Here is a 9,746-nt window from a genome sequence, read left to right on the forward strand (position 1 = left end):
TACTTCCTTACTATGTTTCCTTGTATCTCAGATATGAGGGAGATCATTCTGTGTCTATTCCTCTCCTTCTAACTACCTTCATTCATAAACAACAAAACCATGTGAATATGGGGACAACATAGATATTTGTCAAAAAACTATAAATTGAGCTTCCATGTGATTCATCAGTTCCACTTCTTGGCATCTATCCCAAGGGTCTATTTAGAAAAGACTTTTGCTTTCTTATGTTCACCGCAACAATACTCACAATAGTAAAAATATGAAAATATATTTCAAATTGATATATAAAGTCATTATTGTATGATTAATAACTGTCAAACTATTTTAAATATTTTTATATGTAGGGGCCACAACCAATGATGCATGGAGAGAGCCACCCTGAAGCATGTTCTCTTCTACTTGAGTCATACCTCTATCTGACCTCATCTTTTATATCAAACTTCATGCACTTTAATTTGGATTTCACAACAGCATCCTTAGCTTGTAGTTTCTGCATAATGTCACCTGTACTGAAATCTGCTGGTTTGGACCTTGTAAAGTGAGTAACCAGGACTTGTAAAGTTAGTGACCTTTTCTAAGACATCTGACTACAATAGATTTTATTCTTATAGCAGGTGTCTGGCAGTTAAAACCATAGAGAAGAATCCACTAAGACAAGGAGATCCTTCTCTATTATTATTATTATTATTAATTATTATTATCAATATTATTCTCCCCCGATTTTCTATTTGATTCATACATATAATCTGGAAATTGCTTCTGTGTGTTTCATCCATTTATGAATTAGAAATCCATCCATTCCATGGAGCCTGCATGTTTTGTGTTCTTTTGTTCTTTAGAAAGGTGCTTAAAATTTATTTTAATAAGAATACTGTGCGGTAAGCAAGCAAACTTGAAAATATTTCTGAGCCATTAACCACAAAACTTACATGTACACAGAAGAAATGCATGTGCTTTAGCAATTTTATGTGAGTTTTAAGCACCTGTCTGAACGCAACAGTACAGGGGTGTCTAAACAATCCAATACTGTGCAAATATAAAACCTATTCCAAAAACCATCTGGTAGGTACTCCAAGGAGGTGATGCTTTTGAGATGTGATTTAATCAATGCAAAAAATATTCCCTACTAAAACTGTTTTCATGTCACTAAACTTGATTGTTAATCATTAGAAATGCTTCCTCTAAGTCTTTCATTTTCTTAAATTCTTAAAAATCTATGAACTAAAATGAAAATACATTTTAAGTGGCAACACCTTAAAACATTTTTGAAATGATGGTGAGATGATACTTGCTATTTTATGACAGTTTTACAAGTCAGATTTTTTAAGAGAAATAGAAATACTAAGAATGGAAAAAAAGAATTTCTGTGGTTAGTTTACCTGCTTTAGAATTTAGTGTTGACCAATTGAATAATTCTGGAGTTTTGGCAAATTTCAGAAAGCATAGATAAATCTAAAAGAGATATTCAGACCTCATATCAAGGGAGATATGGGCAGAAGTATATTTTGAAACATATACTTTTTTTTGACACATGTTCAAAGAATGTGTGGAGGAAATAATGAATCAAAATAAAGACTGATTCAGCTATTGGCATCAAATCACTTAACAATAAAATATGGTCACTATTTTATATACTCTGGAAAGAAAAAGAAGCTTTTCAATGTTATAATTTTGGTGATAAAAACAATGAACATCTTAATTTAGAATCTATTTTACATTATTTTGATATCTATCACTATAAATTCCCTTAAAAATTTACTCAAAAATGGTTCTATTATGCTTTGGTTCCTGATATTACTTAAGTAAAGCATGGAAAAAAAAGTAAGTAGTCAACATTTCAAATATAAAATTATCAGCTACCATGAATATTCTACCTTAAAACATAAATGTTAAATAATCCTTCCAGGAATTCAGGAAAGTTAGTGGATGAGTAATAGATTACAAAATTGTAACTAAAGACATTATGTGCTCAACTCTTTCTCTATCCTTTTATTCATTTATCAAAAGTACAGAATGTATGTTAAACTCTATGGGGAGCTAAACAAAATATTAAGTTATAAAATCATTTCTGCCTATTCTAACCTTGTTAATAGAATCTCTATGTTGTTCGCATTTCTATTCCTTGTGTGAAAATCTAAATCTAACATTGTACACTTGAAATTCAATCATGAACAAGTCTGTAATTTTGTAATTCACAGTAGCTCAAAAAATTTAAATAACTTAAAAAATGGTCCAATTCTAGCTAAGCAGATATGTCTAAGTGAATTCAGTGGGAAATCTCATTTTTCTTCCTGGTGATTGGTTTCCATAAAGCATGTGATCTGCTTCTCTCCAACAAGATATAGGGGGAGGGTGGGGAGAGGTTTAATGTGATTCTGGAAAAGATGTTTACTTACTGAAAAAACTCTGGACTTTAATCTTCATTTGGCCTTGTATCCAAATGTGTTACTTGAGATCATGGAGCAAACACAAACAATAAGGAAGCACATCTAAGTTGTCCTTTTTTGTTGTTTGTTTGTTTGTTTAAATTTCCCCCACAGGACCCCCAGAAGCACACCTAAGTTTTAAGAATAACAATGAGCCGACTGGGTTAATCAGCCCTGAGCCATTCTAACCCTGAGCTTCTTGTCAAAATGTAAAAATTTATTTTCTTTTTGTTTTAGTACTTTTGGGTTGAGTTTTCTGCTGTTTTCAGTTGAAAGAATTTCTTGCTAGTACAAAGTATATAGATACTGTCTTCAAGAATTGACAATATCAGAGATGAGTAGATTGAATATCATACATATAATAAAACTCTGCCAGATGTTATTTATTACTTCTAAGAGTACCTCTTGCTTTCAAAGAGGAAAAAGTACTTACCCCAGAATTACTAGAAACCTGGGAACACTGGTGGAATGAAGTTGACAATGGCAGTGGGATTGATGATGGAACATTGTATAACTGAAATTCTATTACGAACAACTTTGTAATTAACAGTGTCTTTAAAAAAAAAAAGAGTAAAGGTGTCTCATATAGAAATGATTCCTTGTACTAGGCGGATACTATGAGTAGTTAAATAGAGTTCTGATGCGGTGAGACAAACAGCAAATAACCTAAAGAGATGTTAGTAAAAAGTGAAGTGAAGAAAGTAAAAGTTGAAGGTAAAATGAGGAAGTATAACAAAGGGGTAAATGGGTTCTCCTGGGGAAGATGAAGACCGTCTGGAAATGTTATTGTGGCCAGTGATCTAGAAAATGAGCATGGCATAAGTAAAAGACTTTCTTTTTTTTTTTTTTTTAAATAATTTTTTTTTATTTAAACACCTTGATTACATACATGATTGTGTTTGGGTTTCAGTCATAAAAGGAACACCACCCATCACCAGTGCAACATTCCCATCACCCAAGTCCCAAATCTCCCTCCTCCCCCCCCAACCCCCGCCTGTACCCTAAACAGGCTCTACATTTCCCTCATACATTCTCAATATTAGGACAGTTCAAAATGTAGTTATTTCTCTAACTAAACTCATCACTCTTTGTGGTGAGCTTCCTGAGGTGAGCTGGAACTTCCAGCTCTTTTCTCTTTTGTGTCTGAAAATTATTATTACAAGGGTGTCTTTCATTTTTCTTAAAACCCATAGATGAGTGAGACCATTCTGCGTTTTTCTCTCTCTCTCTGACTTATTTCACTCAGCATAATAGATTCCATGTACATCCATGTATAGGAAAATTTCATGACTTCATCTCTCCTGACAGCTGCATAATATTCCATTGTGTATATGTACCACAGTTTCTTTAGCCATTCCTCTGTTGAAGGGCATCTTGGTTGTTTCCAGAGTCTTGCTATGGTAAATAGAGCTGCAATGAATATAGGTGTAAGGAAGGGGTTTTTGTATTGTATTTTTGTGTTCCTAGGGTATATTCCTAGGAGTGGTATAGCTGGATCGTATGGGAGCTCGATTTCCAGTTTTTGGAGGAATCTCCATATCGCTTTCCATAAAGGTTGAACTAGACAGCATTCCCACCAGCAGTGGATAAGAGTTCCTTTCTCTCCACATCCCCGCCAACACTGTTTATTCTCATTCTTTGTGATGTGTGCCATTCTCTGGGGTGTGAGGTGGTATCTCATCGTTGTTTTGATTTGCATCTCCCTGATGATTAGTGATGTGGAACATTTTTTCATGTGTCTTTTGGCCATGCGTATTTCTTCTTTGTCAAAGTGTCTGTTCATTTCTTCTCCCCATTTTTTGATGGGGTTAGATGTTTTTTTCTTGTAAAGTTCTGTCAGTGCCTTGTATATTTTGGAGATTAGCCCCTTATCTGATGGGTATTGGGTGAATAGTTTCTCCCACTCAGTGGGTGGCTCTTGTATCCTGGGCACTATTTCCTTTGAGGTGCAGAAGCTTCTCAACTTAATATATTCCCATCTGTTAATCTCTGTTTTCACTTGCTTGGAGAGTGCAGTTTCCTCCTTGAAGATGCCTGTAATGTCCTGGAGTGTTTTGCCTATGTGCTGTTCTATATATCTTATGGTTTTGGGGCTGATATCGAGGTCTTTAATCCATTTGGATTTTACCTTTGTACATGATGTTAGCTGGGGGTCTAAGTTTAATTTTTTGCAAGTGGCTATCCAATTGTGCCAACACCACTTGTTGAAGAGGCTTTCCCTGCTCCATTTAGGATTTCCTGCTCCTTTATCAAAAATTAGATGGTTGTATCTCTGGGGAACATTTTCTGAGTATTCAAGCCTATTCCACTGATCTGAGGACCTATCCTTATTCCAATACCATGCTGTTTTGATAATTGTTGCTTTGTAGTACAGTTTAAAGTTGGGAAAAGTAATTCCTCCCATATTCTTTTTCCCAATGATTGCTTTAGCTATTCGAGGGTGTTTATTGTTCCAAATGAATTTCAAAAGTGTCTGATCCACTTCTTTGAAGAATGTCATGGGTATCTTTAGAGGGATGGCATTAAATCTGTATAATGCCTTGGGGAGTATTGACATTTTGATGATGTTAATCCTGCCAATCCATGAGCAGGGTATGTGTTTCCATTTCCGTGTGTCCTCTCTTATTTCTTGGAGCAGAGTTTTATAGTTTTCTTTGTATAGGTCCTTCACATATTTAGTCAAGTTGATTCCAAGATATTTGAGTTTGTGTGGTACTATTGTGAATGGGGTTGTTTTCTTAATGTCCATTTCATCCTTATTACTATTGGTATATAGAAAGGCCATTGATTTTTGTGTGTTAATTTTGTAGCCTGCCACCTTGCTATATGAGTCTATTGTTTCTAGAAGCTTTTTGATAGAGTCTTTAGGGTTTTCTAAGTAGAGTATCATGTCATCTGCAAACAGTGAGAGCTTGACTTCTTCCTTTCCTATCTGGATTCCCTTGATATCCTTTTCTTGCCTAATCGCTATAGCAAGTACTTCCAGTGCTATGTTGAATAGGAGTGGTGAGAGAGGACAGCCTTGTCTTGTGCCAGAATTTAGAGGGAAGGCTTTCAGTTTTTCTCCATTGAGGATAATATTTGCCACTGGCTTGTGGTAGATGGCCTTCACTATATTGAGAAAGGTTCCCTCCATTCCCATCTTGCTGAGAGTTTTGATCAAGAATGGGTGTTGGACCTTATCAAATGCTTTCTCTGCATCTATTGATATGATCATGTGGTTTTTATTTTTCTTGTTATTGATGTTGTGTATTATGTTGATAGATTTACGGATGTTAAAAAAGCCTTGCATTCCTGGGATGAAACCTACTTGATCGTAGTGGATGATCTTCTTAACGAGGCATTGAATCCTATTTGCCAGGATTTTGTTGAGGATCTTTGCATCTGCATTCATCAGTGATATTGGTCTGTAATTTTCTTTTTTGGTAGCGTCTCTGTCTGGTTTAGGTATCAAGGTGATGTTGGCTTCATAAAAGCTATTTGGAAGTGTTTCTGTTTGTTCAATTTCATGAAAGAGTCTTGCCAAGATTGGCAGTAGTTCCTCTTGGAAAGTTTGATAGAATTCATTAGTGAATCCATCTGGACCTGGGCTTTTGTTTTTCGGCAGACATTTGATTACTGTTTTAATTTCATCAATGGTGATGGGGGTGTTTAGATATGCTACATCCTCTTCCTTCAACCGTGGAAGATTATAAGAGTCCAAGAATTTATCCATTTCTTCCAGGTTCTCATTTTTAGTGGCGTAGAGTTTTTCAAAGTAGTTTCTGATTACCCTTTGAATCTCTGTCATATCAGTAGTGATCTCTCCTTTTTCATTCCTGATACGAGTTATCAAGTTTCTCTCTCTCTCTTTCTTTGTTAGGTTTGCCAGTGGTCTATCAATCTTGTTTATTTTTTCAAAGAACCAACTTCTGCTTTCGTTGATCTTTCGGATTGTTTTTTGAGTTTCCACTTCGTTGATTTCTGCTCTCAGCTTTGTTATTTCCTTCTGTCTTCCTATTCGTGGGTCCTTTTGTTGAGCATTTTCTAGTTCTATTAGCTGTGTCATTAAGCTACTCAGGTAAGCTCCTTCTTCCTTCCTGATGTGTGCTTGCAAAGCTATAAATTTTCCTCTCAGTACTGCTTTTGCTGTGTCCCATAAGTTCTGAGAGTTTGTGTCTTTATTGTCATTTGTTTCCAGGAACCTTTTTATTTCCTCCTTGATTTCATCTCGGACCCACTGGTTATTGAGCATGAGGCTGTTTAACTTCCAGGTGTTAAAGTGTTTCTTCTGAGTCCCTTTGGAGTTCACAAATAATTTCAGAGCCTTGTGGTCAGCGAAGGTAGTCTGCAAAATTTCTATCCTCTTGATCTTATGGAGGTATGTTTTATGTGCCAGCATGTAGTCTATCCTGGAGAATGTCCCATGTACATTGGAGAAGAATGTGTATCCAGGTTTCTGGGGATGGAGTGTCCTATATATATCCACTAGGCCTCTTTCTTCCATTTCTCTCCTCAGGTCTAGTATATTCTTGTTGGGTTTCAGTCTGGTTGACCTGTCCAGTGTTGACAAAGCCGTGTTAAGGTCCCCCACAATTATTGTGTTGTTGTTGATATTATTTTTCAGATTTGTCAACAGTTGTATTAAATATTTTGCTGGCCCCTCATTCGGTGCATATATGTTTAGGAGAGTGAATTCTTCCTGCTCTACGTACCCCTTGATTAATATAAAATGTCCGTCTTTGTCCCTTACAACCTTCCTGAGTATAAAGTTTGCATTATCTGATATTAGTATGGCCACTCCAGCTTTTTTATGGGTGTTGTTTGCTTGGATAACTTTTCTCCAGCCTTTTATTTTGAGTCTATGTTTGTTCTGACTATTCAGGTGCGTTTCTTGTAGGCAGCAGAAGGTTGGATTGAGTTTTTTGATCCATTTAGCCACTCTGTGTCTCTTAACTGGTGCATTTAGTCCATTGACGTTGAGAGAAAGAATTGTCCTGGGATTTAACGCCATCTTTATTTCAAAATTTGGTGTGTCTTTTGGGTAGTCTTGTCTTAGATTAGGTCTTTCAGTTTTTCTCTTAAGACTGGTTTTGTGTCTGTGAAGTTTCTGAGCTGTTTTTTGTCTGTGAAACCATGTATTCTTCCATCAAACCGGAAAGTGAGTTTTGCTGGGTATAGTATTCTGGGTGAAGCATTCATTTCATTCAGTCTTGTCACAATATCCCACCACTGCTTTCTGGCATTGAGCGTTTCTGGTGACAGGTCTGCTGTAAATCTCAGGGAAGCTTGCTTGAACATGATTTCCCCTTTTGATCTTGCTGTTTTCAGAATTCTGTCTCTATCTGTGGGATTTGTCATTGTGACTAGGATGTGTCTTGGGGTGGTTTTTCTGGGGTCTCTTTTGGTTGGTACTCTTCGGGCATGCAGGATTTGATCACATATATTCTTTAGCTCTGGAAGTTTCTCTTTAATGATGTTCTTGACCATTGATTCTTCCTGGAAATTTTCTTCCTGGGTCTCTGGGACTCCAATGATTCTTAAGTTGTTTCTGTTGATCTTATCATAGACTTCTATTTTCGTCTGTTCCCATTCTTTGACTAATTTTTCCATTGTCTGCTCATTTGCTTTAAGTTTTTTGTCCAATCTCTCCTGCTGTATGGAATTGTTATGTATCTCATCTTCCACAGCACCAAGTCTATTCTCAGCTTCTGATACCCTGTCCCAGAGCTTATCCATTTTGTCATTCACTTCGTTTACTGACTTTTTCAGTCCTGTTAGTTGACATGTTATTTCAGTTTGGAGTTTTGTCATTTCTGCCTTCATATTTTCTTGGTTCTTATTAGTGTTCTGTTCAACTCGATCCATGGTTTCTTGGAGTCTGTTGAGCACCTTCCATATTGCTAGTCTAAAGTCCTTATCTGAGAGGTTGATTAGTTGTTCAGTCATTATCTGGTCCTCAGAATTGTCATCTTCATTCTCTATGTCTGATGCTGGCCTGCGTTGTTTCCCCATTGTCACATTTGTATTGTGGGTTTTTCTACGTGTTGTAGTGGTATTCATTGTCTATATGATGTAGGCAGCACACTCCTCTGGCTCCTCCCTTTCTGGATGGGCTGACTTGCCTCTAAGGGAGGGGAGTCCTCCGTGGATGAAGCCTCACACTGGGACAAATCTTAGGCCCGAGCATGCAACAGAGAAGACAGTCCAGAGAGAAATGTTTGCTTCTGTGATATAGCGCCGTTCTTAGTGTGATTTTTCCTTCTTGTTGCAATGGAGTTCTTTCCTTAGAAAGAGTGCATGGCCTCGTAGCGAAGCGGAGCGGCCGTTCTCCTCTGAGCCTCTTTTTGCCCCACTCGCAAGAGTTTCACGCAAGAGGACAGTAGACAGACATAGACAGGTCACACTCACAGTCTTTCACAGCTGAGCCCCACTGGGCCGGTGTACTTTTGCGGATTTTCCCCGCCTGGTGTCACACACAGGGAGCCAGCTTTTGCAAAGGTTAGCCGGTTTTTATGCTCTGAAGTCCCTCCCTGAAAATGGCGTCTGGGCGAGCGAGGTTTCTGGAGGCTCTTTTTGCCCCACTCGCAAGAGTTTCACGCAAGAGGACAGTAGACAGACATAGACAGGTCACACTCACAGTCTTTCACAGCTGAGCCCCACTGGGCCGGTGTACTTTCGCGGATTTTCCCCGCCTGGTGTCACACACAGGGAGCCAGCTTTTGCAAAGGTTAGCCGGTTTTTATGCTCTGAAGTCCCTCCCTGAAAATGGCGTCTGGGCGAGCGAGGTTTCTGGAGGCTCTTTTTGCCCCACTCGCAAGAGTTTCACGCAAGAGGACAGTAGACAGACATAGACAGGTCACACTCACAGTCTTTCACAGCTGAGCCCCACTGGGCCGGTGTACTTTCGCGGATTTTCCCCGCCTGGTGTCACACACAGGGAGCCAGTCGTCTTGGAAAATTATGGTCTGGTATCTTGATTTCAGCAGTCACAAAACACCTTTGATCAAATCAATGAAATCTGCGCGCAGCCGACACCGCAAGCACAGCGCCCCGACCCGGCGGACCGGGGCCCTTTCGGACACTTGGCGGGGGATCGCGGGGACAAGGGCAGGAGAAAAGGCAGGAAGAGAGAGCAAGAAAGAAATGCCAGGACAGAAAGAGCAGAGATGCAGCCGCCGCTCCTCTCCGAGAGCCCAGTAAAAGACTTTCTATGGTACAATTCTAGTCCATAAAGTTTCTGTAGTTCTCTTCATCAACACTTTGATTTGTTTGTTTGTTTGTTTTTGTTTTGGGGCCACACCTGGTGACGCTCAGGGGTTACTCCTGTTCAGAAATCTG

The sequence above is a fragment of the Suncus etruscus genome, chromosome 2, assembly GCF_024139225.1.
Source record: "Suncus etruscus isolate mSunEtr1 chromosome 2, mSunEtr1.pri.cur, whole genome shotgun sequence".
NCBI lineage: Eukaryota > Metazoa > Chordata > Mammalia > Eulipotyphla > Soricidae > Suncus > Suncus etruscus.